The sequence below is a fragment of the Rhinolophus hipposideros genome, assembly GCF_964194185.1.
Source record: "Rhinolophus hipposideros genome assembly, chromosome: 16".
NCBI lineage: Eukaryota > Metazoa > Chordata > Mammalia > Chiroptera > Rhinolophidae > Rhinolophus > Rhinolophus hipposideros.
The window spans coordinates 34,759,910-34,776,152 of record NC_138062.1 but is presented as its reverse complement, the minus strand read 5'-3'; the positions used below and the strand labels follow the sequence as shown (position 1 = coordinate 34,776,152).

Here is a 16,243-nt window from a genome sequence, read left to right as displayed (position 1 = left end):
TAATACTCAATATATACCGATAGTGAAAGATGAATACAAGTCACGTTTGACTTCTGCAGTTACAGGAGGTGCTCAAAGTGGTTACCATCAACATAATTTAATACAGTTTTTTCCTTTCTTAAAATGTGTATACATTCTTTTTGGCATGATCTGTGTGTGTGTGTAATTAAATATCTGTGTGTTATATATAGTTTTAATTTCTTGTGTATTATGATATTTGGCATCTTAGAAAACCTTCCAGGTACAGCAGACTACCCCCTTACTGGACTAGCTAATTCTTAGAAACAAGAAATGACCCAGCTGGGAGATTGCCTTTGATTTGCAAACTAAGCAATTCAGAGTCATGCCTAAGTGGTCTCTTTGGCCCGTGTATCCCAGGAGGCAATGTTTCTCTGCCTAATCATCTCAGGGCCTAGTGCCAGACAACTAGGGAACCCCTGTAGCCCAAAGCGTGCCAAATTAGAATGATCCAGAGTTAGCCAGTCTTAAATTGTTCACCCTACCCCTTCTGGCCTTTCCAGCAGAAACCCCAGTAAAGGCTCTGGTCTAAAGCTTTCCTCTGCTCCTGTCTTCTGCCTCCTGACCACCGGGGTATCTTTCTCAGGTAGTCTTGTATGGCACGCTGCACCTCCTTCTCTAGGACCTGTGAGGGTTGTAAACTTTGTTTTCCTGAACCTCTGCTCTGTCTCCTGAGCCTCTCTCCTTTGAAGAAAAATTCAAGAGTTTTTTACTCTCTTGTTTCTAAAGCACTCTTTTATGCCTCTAAATCTATCAGTGTTCCCGTCATTCACATACTGAATAATTCCAGAGGGGGGTCTTCTAATGTCTAGTTTTACTATCTTTTATTTATGTGATTTTGACTTCTCCTGACCCAAGTTTTTAATATATGTCTATTTATATTCTTGAATGGTTTTTATTTGGTTTGTTTTGAACATCAGATTTTATTATAGGAATGCTGTTTGGATGATGGGATGATCCCTAAAAGAAGTCAACTATTCTGGGTTAGATTTAGGTCCAGTAATGTCTTCACTTTGAAATTTTGAGTAAACTTATTTATAATTTTTGAGTCTTAATAATGTGTTAGCTTTCTATTGCTGCTTTAACAAATTCCCACAAACCTAGTAGCTTAAAACAACTCACAGTTTTTAGTTTACAGTTCTGGAGGTCAGAAGTCCTAATGTCAAGGTGTCAACCAGAATGCATTTCTTCTGGAATGTTCGAGGAGAAAATAAATTTCCTTGCTGCTTTTAGCTAGAGGCTGCCTGCATTCTCGGGCTTGTGTCCCTTTCCTGTCTCACTCCAACCTCTCCTTCCAGCATCACATCTCCTCCTGTGACTCTGACCCTCCTGCTTCCCTTTAACAAAGGACATTCGGATGGTGTGATTATATTGGGCCCAATTAGCACCCATAACTTAATCACATTGCAGAATCCCCTTTGCCATGCAAGAAATAGTCACAGACTCTAGGAATTAGGACTTGGGTATCTTTATTGGGATCGGGGACATTTTCTGTCTACCAGATCATCTTCTAAAATTGGGAAGATAACACCTTCACTACTTATTTCCATGGTTTGTCATTAGGCTCAAATGAGATAATTTTGGGGAAAGCTTTCTAATTTACTATAGGAGAACATACTCTACTGTTCACATTTCATGGATTTCTCTTTACAACATAAAATATGATTTTCTTTGTACCTGGGTTATTATGTGAATTGATTTCAGTGCTGTGATTCACACAGCTTTTTGTGGTACAGTGTATTCTCTCCCAGAATTATATTTCTTTTATTCAGAGAAAACTCTGTTGAGGACATATTGATAAAGGATCTTTATAAATCACATAATAGGAAATGCAGTATTGCTGCAGACTTCTTTAAAACAGGAATATTGATGTAGTGACTGAAATCAGAAAAAAAGTTGTCATTTTTTTTTTCCCTGAGAAACTAGCCATTAGCTGGTTTCACAACATAATTTTCTTTATTTTTCATAACTCTATCAGCACCCCATGTACTGAAAATATGTGGAGAAGTTTAAAGTGACAACTCTGATTTCAAGAGCAGGGATGCTTGTCTGTTTGGCGTACATATACATACATCTGCCTGCCTCATTAAGCCATCTGTTTAGATGGCATTGGGCCTGTTTCCAGTTGTTTGTGTTTAAGTTCAAAGGACACATGTAAGAGGAGTGTGATATTTTCATTGATTGCTTTCACGTTCCTATCTGAGGCAGTACTCTGAAATACTGGCTTTAGCTATAGATACAATCATAAAATTCATTGTCCTTTTTTTTTTGTAAAGTCTCTACACAGAGGTGTCAAAGAGAGGTTCAGTTTTGATTTTTAATTTTTTGCAAATTGTTGTCATTTATTTTTCCTCTAAGTTTATTTTATAAATTACCGTTCATTAAAGCTGACTCTCTTATTGGTGTCGGGTTCAATGGATTTAACACATCAATAAGTTTGTGTAGCCCCCGTTACACACAGAGTGTAGAACAGATCCTTATCATCAAAATGCTCGCCTGTTGTCTTTTTTATGTTTACCACTCCCTGATCTCTGACAACAGTTGATCTGTTTTCTTTTTCTATAGTTTTTGCTTCTTGTCGGTAGGAATTAAAAATGTAAAACAGTGTGCAAGTTCTTTATGAAGCTGAACATGTGTTTAACAGATCCCCAATGATCCCGCTCCTGGGTATTTACTCTAGAGAAATAAAAACTTACATTCATACAAAATGATTGTAGTGACAATGTAAATAATTGTCCCAGAATGGACAACAAACAAACAAACAAACAAGCATGTATTATTCAACAAAAGAAAGGATAAGCAAATGTTTGTATATTCATAAAATGGAATACAACCCAGAAATAAAAGGAACTGAATGAAGATCAAAACACTGATGCTGTTTCCTAACTCGTTCTGTCACATTGGAGGTTAACACGTCTCCACAGAATTTCAAGATTTTCAGGAACTCACTAAGAACTATAAGTTGAGATAGTATAAGAACATTGAGATACTATTTGCCATTTTCATTGTGTGATATGTTCACTGATGTTGCAAAAGCAGTATTAACGGGTGATACTAGTAGATGTTGTATTTATTCATGACCACTACCCACTGAACATAAAAAAGAAAAAAAAAGAAAATTTTGGTTTTCCTTATAAATGTCCTTGATTGTAGCAGCCATGAGAATGTGCCTCTCAGATTTTTGAGACCCAAGTGACCAACCTCTGAAATCCTTTGCCTTTTCCTAGCCAATGACTGGTGGCTGAAGGCAGCAGGACACTAAAGCAAGCTTGTTCCTGGGAGAGTGGGTCCCCTCTGTTAAAAAATTGTGGGGGGAGGACTCGCCAGTGGCCTCGCCAAACATTCTGTAGACATGAACTGGAGTCTGATGTCTTTTCCATCGACTTTGTTTTCTTTCCTTTCTCCGTGACTGCGGGTCACACCTGCATTGTGGTCTGACCATATGGCTCACTTCATATTTTCTTTTACAGCTATTTCCCGCGATACATTTTTTGCCCATCCAATCTCATCTTGATATCTATTTCGCTGACGACCTGAGCCAACACATTGACGAAGAAGTGAAAGTTATTTATTTTGTTAACTATTGGGCACACATTGCTTTAATATTCTATATGAAAAGAATGAAACATCTATAAAGCAGTTCTGCTACACAAATCAGTATAATGGTGTCTCAATGAAAACATTTTGTGTGACTATTTGAGATATGAGCTAAACTAGTTATTCTTCCTATGGAACATTATTATTGCTTTCAGGAATTACTGACATACAAAAGAAAGTCATGTATGTTTTAGCACTTTGCCAGATATTTTCTAAGAGATACAAAAAGGGAGCCTGTTATTTCAAATAAAACAAATGGTAGTATTTGGTGGCAAGTATAAAATTCAATTTTATAAACAAAAATTAGAATTTTTAAAATACTTATGTCTACACCATGAGCTTCAGAGTTTCTCGAGTCTTAAAGAATTTTGCCATTTTTTAAAATTGGGAGGAGTTGTCTGTAAAAGGGCATGTGGTCATTTTTGGGGGTGTTAGAGCAATTTGTATTTTCATTGTGCTAGTGGTTACACAAATGTGTGAATATGTCTGTGTGCACAGAACAACATATTAAAAGAGTGAATTTTGTTATAAATTATACTCCAATAAACTTGAGTTAAAGCTTCCATTCCATATATATATATGTATATATGTATACATGTGTATATATGTATATGTACATACATGCATACACAAACACATATATGTATACACACATACATATGTACACATATGTATATATGTATACACACATACATATGTACACATATGTATATATGTATACACACATACGCACATATATACATATATATGCATATACATACATATATATGAGGTGTGATTAAAAATAAGATGAATGTTTAAATTTTTAAAGATTATTACCATAAAAGACACATTGCCATTAATCCCCCTCTAAATACTCCCCCTCGCTTCAAACGCACTTATCCTATCATTATTGCCACTTTTAGAAGTAGTTCTAGACGTCTTCTTTTGTGAGTGTCATTAGTTGTGTTGTCTTGACTGTCTCGATGTCCTGAATTGATTCAAAATGTTTTCTTTTAATGATCATTTTGACTTTGGGGAAGAGCCAAAAGTCACATGGTGCCAGATCTGGTGAATACGGTGGATGAGGACACACCGTGATGTTTTTATTTGACAGAAATTACCATATACCAGAAATCATGTGTGACATGGAATGCTGTCATGATGGAGGATGAAGTAAAGACACAAAAGAGCACTTCCAGAACTACTTCAGAGAGTGGCAATGATGATGGGATAAGTGTGTTCTAAGCAAGGGGAATTTTTTGAGAAAGATTAATGGCAATGTGTCGTTTACTGTAATATTTTTTAAAATTTAAACATTCACCATATCATTCATCATATATTTCTCATATATATATATATACACACACACACATATATGTATGTGTATATATTCGTGTGTGTATATATATACATATATATGTTTATATATATATCAATTTGATAAAAGAGATGTAAACTTTATATATACATCCCAAATTTGGACTCCATTTTCTTCACTTTTTCTAAAGTCTACATCTCTTTTATCAAATTGATTGAGCAGCATTTCTCAAACAATATAATCTATTGTATTGCAGAAGGTGACTTGAGTTTATTGCAGTCATTATCAATGATTTCCCACACATACGGCATTCATTAATATTCAGCAAGCACTGAAGAACTATTAACAGCCATGTGATGGGATATAAAGACAAATATCAAAGTCAACTCCCACCCCCCAAATAAATAGTTTAGGCTTCCATATGAAAGCATACAGGTAACCAGTAAGTTACCATACAGTGATGCCATTGATGTTAAAGTTGTGATAAAGTGGTATAGGGATCTAAAGAAAGAGGGTAGGATGAGCAACTCAGTCCACTTTTGGTGTGGCAAGAAAGGTGAGCCCTAAACTGTACCTTAAAGGATAAATACTTCAGGTCAGTAGAATAGACACACCGTTGTCTATAACTCCCATGCCTATGTTCAATATACTAATATGTATCAGTGTTTGTTAAATACACTATGATGTGGCTCTTACAAACTTAAACAACATGTTTGCCTCTTCGATTCCTGGTATGGAGACTGTTTCTGAGACAGTTGGCCTTTACAAACTACGTCATGTGTCTTCTCTGTGTTTTTGCTATTAGCTTTTTTTTTTTTTTTGTCAAACTTTCAATTTATTTATAAACACAAAAATAAGCCAATGCATAATTTGCTATTAGCTTTTGATTGCCTGTCAATTTCTTTAATATAATGATTTTAGAGACGAGCACATCTCATTAAATACATGTTTCTCATCAATATACAAAAACTTAACTCCTTTTTCTTTCTGTCTTAATCACTTACTTATGGTCCCTTCTCATGTCACATGCTTCTGTTTAAATGAGTTGGTCTGGTTTGGGAAAAGAGTGCTATAAAATATTTTTGCTGTTACTTCGTTTTCTCAAATTCATTCAAACCTTTTTTTTGTTTGTTTTCAGTTTTCTTTAGAGAAATATCTCATTTTATTCCTTCAAGGACCATTTATTGATATTGTGTTGTGTGCTAGACCATGGTAAAGATCAAGTAATACATAGTTCCTGTCTTTACATAATTCACAGTTGAGTATGGCAAACAGATGTGAAAACAGTTCATCTTAATATAACGAGGTTTATTATTATAGTAATTCATAATGGGCTACATGCACAAACATTGGGGCGGTATAAACTTTAAGGGCTTCAGGGAGACCATAAAAACTTATGTTTGACCAATACATTAAAAGGTATAGAGGTGATTTAAGTTGAACAAAGGAAGATCTGAATTCTACACAGAAACTACGAAAGTGGATTAGTGTGCACACGAGAGAGAGACAGGGTGGGGAAGGGAAGGATTGAGGGAGGTAGGAAGAAATAGAGGGACAAACGATGGAGGGAGGTGTAGAGATAAAGAGAGGGATAAAGAGGGGGGGAGAGAGAATAGCAAGGAGAGAGAGAGAGAGAGAACTACACATTCTAGAGATTGTGGAGATAGTGAAAGGGCCATTTATACTGCATCCCAGTAAGTGGCAAGGGATGAGAATGATAATGAGAGTGGTATGCTAGAATGTGACAGGATATGACCTAACTTTCATTCCATTTGAAGGAATTTGGTCTTTATCTTTGAGTCTATAGATATAAAACACAATTTTAAACAGGAATAAAAATGAGAAACTTTGTATTTTAAAATGTTTCCAGCAGTAGTGTATTTAATGGATCCAATAAACTAACCATTATGATGGAAAGGTAAAAAAAAACAACAAAACAAAACAAAAAAAACCCCACAATTTTCCAGTAATCTAATTTTCTGCATTAATTCAGTCATTACTAATGAGGACTTAGAAGTGAGTTATTAGAGAGAAATCAATAGGTAAAATAGTAAGAAAATTGTACTTTTCCTATTTTGAGAGCTGTGAGGGCGCTTTTGACTGTGAGGTATCAATTTGGTAATTTAGTTCACTGAATAAATGGTATGTTGTTAACCAAAACGGAATATAGGAAGAGATGTTTTTGAGTTTTTAAAACTAGACTTTATTTTTTAGAGCAGTTTTAGGTTTACAGCAATATTGAAAGGAAGGTACATAGTTTTTTCATATACCCTAACCCCCACACATCCGTAGCCTCACATATTATTAACATCCCCACCAGAGTCATGAATTTTTTATAATAAATGAAACTACATAACACATTACACAAAGTCTTTAATTTACATAAGGGTTCACTTTTGGTGTTATGCATTCTATCAGTTTGGAAAAATTTATAATGATATGGACTCACCATTATAGTACTGTGTTTCCGACGCAGTAGATCTGATTATCCGGCTAGGTCTTATTTATCACACAGAGCATTTCCACTGTCCTAAAAGTCTTCTGTGCTTGTCTGTTCCTCCTTCCCTCCCGCACAACTCCTGGTAATCAGTGATCTTTTACAGCCTCCACACTTTTGTTTTTTCTAGAATGTTATATAGTTGGAGTCATATAGTATGTAGCCTTTTCAGACTGGGGTCTCTCACTTAGAAATACCCCTTTAAGCTTATAACATGGCATAATAGCTCATTTCTTTTTAGCACTGCATGATATTCCATTGTCTGAATGTACCACAGTTTGTTTATCCATCTACCTACTGAAAGGCATTTTAATTGCCTTCTAACTTTAGCAATTGTGAATAAAGCTGCTAGAAACACCCAAACTCAGGTTTTGTGTGAGTATACATTTTCATCTCCTTTAGGTAAATATCAAGGAGCATGATTATTGGATTGTATGATAAGCATATATTCAGTTTTGTAACAAACCACCAAACTGTCTTCCAAAGTGGCTCTACCGTTTTGTATTCCAGCAATGAGTCAGAGTTCCTGTTGCTTCACATCCTCTGTGTCATTTGCTGTTGTCAATGCTTGGGATTTTGGCCATTCTAATAGATGTATCATGGTAACTCATTGTTGTTTGATTTTTCATTTCCCTAATGACATAGTATGAGGCATCTTTTCATAAGCTTATTTTCCATCTGCATATCTTTGGTGAGATATTAGTTCAGGACATTTCCCATTTATTCAAATCAGTTCTTATTGTTGAATTTTAAGGAGTTCTTTGAATATTTGGATAACAGTCCTTATCGGATATAGCTTTTGAAAATGTTTTCTTCCAGTCTGTAGCTTGTCTTTTTATTCTCTTGATAGTGTCTTTCTCAGAGGAGAAAAATTTGATGACATCTAGCTTATCAGTGCTTTCTTTCATGGATTGTACCTTTGGTCTTGTATCTAAAAAGTCATAGCCTACCAAAGGTCACCTAGATTTTCTTCCGTGTTATCTTCTAGGAATTTTATAGTTTTTGTTTTATATTTAGTTCTGTGATTAATTTTGGGTTAATGTTTGTAAAGGGTGTAAAGACTTATTTTTTATTATTTGGTTTTAATATTTTTATTTGTGTTATTGCTGTACTTGTGTAGGTATCAGTTATAATTTTTGTGAGGTACTTAAATAGAGTTATTCAGTGTAGAGCTAAATTGTTGAGTCTGACATTCAGGCCAGAGTTTGGATTACATGTAAACCTTTATGAATTATTGGTACATACTTGAAGGCATGTGGTGGATTGATAATAACAAGAGAGAATGTACAGAGCTGAAAGAGAGAAGACGTCAAAAGACTCAAGGAAAACCAATGATAAAGGAAGAGGGATGAGAAAATAGGCAACAAAGCAATGGTAAGAGAAATAGATGCTGGATCAGAATAGGTATTGTAATAAAAGTCAAGTGAACAGAGAACATTCATTTTAAGAATGTGAGGTATTACTGATGATTCAAAGGATTGAGATGTGACAAGAAGTATACAGGGGTAATTGTCATTAGTTTTCTCATTGGCATTGGCATTGGCAACAAGTCTGCTGACATTCACTGAAGGAAGTTCAGTAGAATGGTTGCATAGAACTGTCAAGATGGGTGAGGAGTGCATAGATTAAGCTTAAGCTACTTTTTCAAAGATTTATACTCCACATATATTTAAAATTATATAAAGAACTCAACCAAGATATGATTACTTGGTCTATAAAAACATGTATCTTTATTTTATTTTTTAAAATTTATTGTGGTGACAATTGTTAGTGAAATTACATATATTTCAGGTGTACAATTCTGTATTACATCATCTATAAATCCCACTGTGTGTTCACCACCCAGAGTCAGTTCTCCTTCCATCACCATACATTTGATTCCCTTTACCCTCATCTCCCACCCCCTCCCCTCCTTACTATCTGATAATCACTAAACTATTGTCTGTGTCTATGAGTTTTTGTTTCTCATTTGTTTGTCTTGTTCTTTTGTTGTTTTTGGTTTATATACCACATATCAGTGAAATAATAGCGTTCTCTGCTTTTTCTGTCTGACTTATTTCACTTGGAATTATACTCTCAAGATCCATCCATGTTGTCACAAATGTTCCTATATCATCTTTTCTTACTGCTGAATAGTATTCACTAAATTCCCTTTAAATGAAGCACATGTGAAAGCATGGTAAAAGGATAGGGCTGATGTTTGTTCCTATTCAGTGTCTTCTCTGTTTTTCAAAGCTTACCCCCCATGGAAGTATAAAGCCTGAAAACATCTCAACTCCCCTACCAGGAGAGTTCTTGGCAAATTTGCACCAAACAATAGGCAGAGGCAGACTTGGATGAAGGAAAAAATGATAAACCATTATTCTGTGGCAGCCTTGATAAGTCAGATGAAAATCATCAGACAGCAGGTAGTGATAATTGTCTGAAATTTTTGGATTGTTTCCTTAGAATCCTTTATGTTGGTACTTTGGTAGCTGATGCCATGAGTTGTGGCTTGTAACAGTTCTGAATATCGTCCTAGAAATTACTCACTTTGATGCTATTCCTGCAATTTAAGATTCTCTTATCTGTATTCTGCCAACCTCCAACAGTTGTTTAAGCCTTAACTTTCCTATTTTGAACCGCTTTTCTCAAAGTATCTGGAGAAGCTTTTGTTTTTCTGACTAAGTAATGAGACCCATCTGTTTGTCTGTCTATCTGTCTGTCTGTCTGTCTATCTATCTGTCTATAGTTTTAGTGGTATTGCTATTTTTAGTGAATAAAATAGCTCCAAGTTTCAGGAATACATTTATTATTTAGATGAGGTAAAAGAATGCTTATATGTAGTATTCAAATTATTAGACTTTTTTTTAGATTTTCTTCTTCCATAATGACTATAACTTTTAATGTATTTTCCCCCACAGACATAGAGAAAATTCAGCTGAACTAAAAGCATTTTCTATTTCTTACATGACACACTTACTGACTTCCAATTTCCAAAATTTGTCCTATTTTCTGTCTAGTTTTTCTGCAATTGTCCTTGATGTCCTTGTAACAGCTTACTGTTTTCGTTATATTCAATATCCCTCCATGAGTTTGAACTTAAAAAATATTAAACATACTTATTGACAAATATACCTCAAAGTTGCTTTTATTTTTAATATTTAATGTGTCATTATTAATCTTCAATGGCATTAGTTAATTTGTAAAAGTCAGAGTATTTGGAATTCTTTATTTTTAGAAATTCAAAAACAAGTCATTCAGTAGACATTTATGTACTTTCTTTTCCAAGAAGTCTAAAAATAATGTGACAATTCATTGATTGTACTCAGAATTCAGTAGCTATTACTAATGTATAGATACCTAGGGTAAAATAACCACTAGTGAATTAAAATCTGCTGCACTTTCACTTTTCTGAAGTGATTCATGGTCATTGACCATTTTCCTCAACTTTCAAAGGACTACTTCTGGCTATTAATACTTTATTCTTTCACTTTTTGAAAACTTTGGAAATGATTTACTAGAGACCCCTTATTGATTCTGTTCTTGTGATATAATTTTTTTCTTAATATATTTATGATGGTTGTTTATATAGATGTGCCAAAAAATGTAAATAGATTTTAAGAAAGGAAAGCGTCATTAAAATTGTAATAATATATACCGATAACAAAATATGAATACAAGTCATGTTTGACTTTTTCAATTACAAGAGATGCTGAAAGCGGTTACCATCAGCATTCAGACACTCCAATTACAGCAAACTATTGCTTGAGCAACGTTGACCATAGTGTCTACTTGTATACATTTTGTTTGTACCCCAGTGTGTATGTGTGTATGTGTGTGTATGTATGTACATAATTCTTTTTCTTTATAATGATGCTTAGTATTTGACTAAATCTTCAGATATTTGCTTCACTATCACTGAAACCTATTAGAATATCAAATGGGATGGAATTTGATTTCCTTTAGTATCAGATGAAAGTGATGACATAGTCTGTTAGATCCTGAGAGCAAGGGAATAACTATATTCTGTAACTTCTTGTACAACTAATGACAAAAATAATGGTTAATTCTTAATAGATACTTGTTGAATGTTGTTCTATGAACGCAGACCTGATTTTCAAACATTTTAGCTAATTATAAGAGTAATAAGATTATTTATCTTCCCTGTTTTATAGATAAAATTATTTGGCTCGCAAGATATAAATTAGATTCTGTATTGCTACCTCCTCAGTTCCTGTTGTTGATACTGAATATTCTGCTTTCTGAACCCATTGATTTTCTGCCCTTCATAAAAAAGAGATGTTTATGTACATAGTCAAGACAGGAAGTTTTGTAGATTTGGCAAGATACATAAAGTGCAACCCCAACTGCCATTTAGCCATACAGAAGAATTACATACCAATGTAGCTAATTTAAATGGTCACCAGGAATGCAGGCAGGCTTTGAAATTTCAGATGATTTGATGACTTCAGTTTTTTCACTGAATAGTTATGGACCATAAAATTAATTACTTAGTAATCCTTATTTTATGATACATACAAACGTATGCATACTGACCTTTATCCAACCGATAGTTAAAACTGCTATAAGCAATCTCATTAACCAGAATGCTTTGTAATGAAGCCTCAAATGATATAAAATGTCTCATCATTTCAAAAATTTTCTCTATAGTTATGGCTTATTTGTTCACTACAACATTTTTATCAAGGTCCAGGATCCCAGAAAAATTGAATCCGGATCGTTCTATTTCCACTTATTAGTGAACATTGAATTTGACTGTGGCTTGGCCATAAACTATTAGAGGTTTACTTACCCATAGTGCATTTAAAATTCAATTCTATAAATATTTGAGTATAATGTTCCAAATACCATAATAGAAACTAAAAATCACAAGAAGAAAAGTGTGTCCCCTGTCCTTTATGAATTCACAGACCTATTGGAAAAGTGAAATGGTAACTCAGATCTTCCATTTGTACTGAACTTAAGTAGTTATTATTAATGATGGTAGTGGACTAGGCGGATCACATTTTATGATATTTTGTCTACTTTACAAAAGTTGCTTATATCTACCTTTAGATATTCATTTTTTGTGTTGTGTAGTACCAGATAATTATTTGTTCCAGACTTGCTACATGTTCTTAGCCCATAAGCCTTCAAAGAGCTGTGAGAGTTAATTGAGTTAATCTATTAAAAATTCTATAGACTTACGACTGGATTTGAAATTTGAAGTGCAGTTTAAAATGGTGTCTGTCACTTACCACGTCTTCACTTACTTATTGTATGATGAAAATATTGTAAAGTGAATGATCTGTTTCAGAATACTGATGTGATAACTGTTTAAAGATTTTAAAACATATAGTGATGTTTCCCTATAATCTTTATCACCCTTCATGTTTTCTTTCAACACAATTTTATTAAGGAAACACTGTGATGCTATTTGAAGACTTTGTATAAGAAGTTTATAGAGATTTTTAGTGAATTTATCATAGTTGCAAAAAGACATATTTAAAGACTTTAAAAGACCAATGAATGGCAAAATCTGTCATTTTGTATAATAATTTTAAGTTTTTGAAAGTTCATATCACACCCATGGAAAAGAGCTAAAATAATTATAAACAGATTTCATATTTATGTCACATTTAATAAACTAGGAAAGGTTAAACTAGTTAAAAATTATCACATATGAATTGTAATCCTATTATAACATGCTTATTACTTACTATATATTGTCAATATGATCATTAACTTGATGGTGTTCATTTTTTTTTTCCAATTTTACAATGTCTGAAATATGGATATAGTGATATGTGAAAATAAAATTGGAAGTGTTATTCTTTCTTAGTGATACATAAAATGAAAGTGGCTTCTTAGGTTCAGTAAGACATGTTGTTATTACGAGTCTGTTCAGAAATAATTACTACAATAAAAATAATGCATAAAAAAAACTCATTGGGTTGGGGAAATAAGGCTTCTGCTTACAGCCATGATGGAGTCACGGTGTCCTGATATATCCTTCTGCTTTAAATAATTATAACACAGGGTAAAACATATGAAACAGTAGATTCTTAAACATTGTTCATAATAATTATTCCTTAAACGAGAAGTAAATGAACGGGATAAGATCAACTGTTGAGAGAGTTTACAGGACACAACACAGGAAGGATGAACCCAAACAGAAGCGTGAAGCCTCCTCAGTTGAGGAGGCAGAGTTGAGAATTCAGGGTGGACAAAGCAGCTAGAATGTACAAGCCAGACAATGTAAGAAGAGAAAAGAACAGAATGAATAGGAGAGAGATGAACAGAGAGAGTATCAGAGGTTTCTCCACTCTTCTTTAGCTGAACTGTGATTAGCGTATGTGGGAGGAAAACACCCAGAGCCAGGAAAGAACCACTGGGAAGGAGAAAGAAGAACGACCTCTGGATCCCAAGCAAGAATGGGAATAATTAGTTTCCCATCAGCTAGAATGGAAAAACAAAACAAAACAAAAACAAACCTTTGTCTTATGTCAGATATGAGAACTCAGAAGAATATGCTTCAATAATAGGTCCTAATAATCTTAGACCAGAGGCGGTTATAGTTTCAGACCCTGATAAAGAGAAAGCCCAGTAATAGGTAAAAGCACCAGAAATCACACAGTTGATAGAATCAGTAGACAAGAATGTTAAAATGGTTATAACTATGTTTATTTTAATATACTCAAGAAGATAGAGGAAAACATGACCATATTCAAAAGCCTAGAAGGTACAAAACAGACCCTACCAGCACTTACATGGATAAAATATGCACTGTTGGAGATGATAAAGTAGATACTGCAGAGGAAATATTGATGAAGCATAAAACATAGTGATATACACTGTCCAAACTAGAGAACATAAAGAAATAAAAGGAAAAAACTGAACAGTCTCAGCAAGCAACTGAGTATGCCACTGATATACCATACCGATCTTTCTTAGCTTTTCCAGGTTTTCTTGTACTGACTTCTGTATTTGTGTTTGTCTGTGTTTTGTATATAGCTCTACATGATTTTATCACATATATAGATCCATGTATCCTCATAGTCAAAATGAAGACTTGCTCAATCAGCGTGAAAACCTCCAGTGGCCCATTTATAACCACACCCACTGTCTGTCAGTCCTCTCCCATCCTGAGCCCCTGTAACCACTAACGAGCCCCCCTTCTTTATTTCTAGAATTTCGTCATTTTAAGTTGAATAAGTGGAATCTTCCAGCACATAATCTTTTGCTATTGGCTTTTTTTCTCCCACTCATTATAATTCTCTGGAGATTATTCTAGTTGTTACATGCATCTACTCATTTTATTCTTTATATTTGTAGTTTGATTTTTGTAATTCCTGACTGATTTCTTATGTCCTCTCCTATGGAAGTTATAACCTTTGTTATATATTACATCGTGTGCTATAAACATAATGTAACATGTATTTTGTTGCAAATTGGTACAGGTTTCTTAGGATGCATACTAAGAAATGGATTAAATGAAACTTGTAATATGCATATGATCAGTTAGTAAATAATACTTTTGAAAGGTTAATTTATTGATTACACTACCACAAGCCTACACTTGCATTTATTTAAAGGCATGTGCATTTGAAGTTGTGCTACTTTGAACCACATTACACAACTACCTACTAAGTTTTGATTGTTGATAAGAGAGCCCTATTAGAATTGTTATTATTAATAGCTTCAAAATCTTTAAACACCTTTCAACTTTTCAGTTACTTAGATTCAACAACGGTTTTTAATTTTTCTTCTTGTGTTTTATATACTGAATGGAATTTGGAAAGTGTATCAATTCGCTATCATGATAAAATTGCCATAGAGGTGGCAAACAAAATCTCAGCAGCATGCAAAAACAAGCACTTATTAGTTCACAAATCTGAAAGTTGGCTGGCAGTTTGCTAATGTAGACTGCGTATGTATTGATGTTTCTGCTGATCGTAACTCTGAGTGAACTGGGAATTAACAGATCTAGGATGAACTGGGCTCCACGTGTCTGTCATCTTCCTCCTGGGAACATAGCTGAGTATGTACTTTTCATCATAATTTCAGGGGCATAGAAAAACAACCCTTTTCCAAGCCTCTACTTATATCACATATATGAACATACCATTTTACAAAGCAAGTTAGACGTCCAAGTGGGAGCATGTGAAAAGTTACATGACAAAGGATATGTTTAGTCCTATTACTATAGAAAGATTTTTGGTAAAGATTTTCTTACTAGTTTACATGGTCTCAGGCACATTATTTGCATGCTATTATTTCTGAACCATGTTTTCTTTTGTTAAAGGACAAATAGGACAGTGTTGCCATAAGTGTACTAAATTTTCCAGACATATTAAGTGAATATGATGTTTTCATGTATCATCACTTGTGCAGATTCTGAAAAAAGGGCTGAGACACCATGTTACAAATATTTGAATTAAATGACTATCATGTTTTATTCAAGAAGCGAGGGTTCATTATATGAGATTTTAGAGCTGACTATTCATTTTAACAGTTTTCAGCTGTATATTCAAATATATACCCCTGATGGTGTTTCTCTTGTGACTGGTGTTATGATGATGAAACTAAGAACTGTCTTTCAAGCCATATTTTGTCTGACAGACAGTATCTTGATTAAGATGAGCTTTAATTAAGATAAATGAGGCTGCTTAGTCATCTGTTTGGTATGATGAGCCCTGAATCTTCAGAATAATCTTAAAAGTAATGAAAAAATGTCCATTTCCTTATTGAAAACACAAATTAGATTTAGAGTGAATAGCTTGCCCACCTGTGCTATAAGCATGCGCTTATTAGAAAGCACTGATGCTGCAATTTCATTATAGTTAGCG

The 16,243-nt window shown here is 34.0% G+C and overlaps 1 protein-coding gene across 1 annotated transcript in view; it reads left to right on the top strand.

Moving 5' to 3' along the window:
• LOC308509101 (uncharacterized protein) overlaps positions 1-16,243 on the top strand; it is a 718,677-nt gene that overhangs the window by 457,176 nt on the left and 245,258 nt on the right. The window lies entirely within an intron of this gene.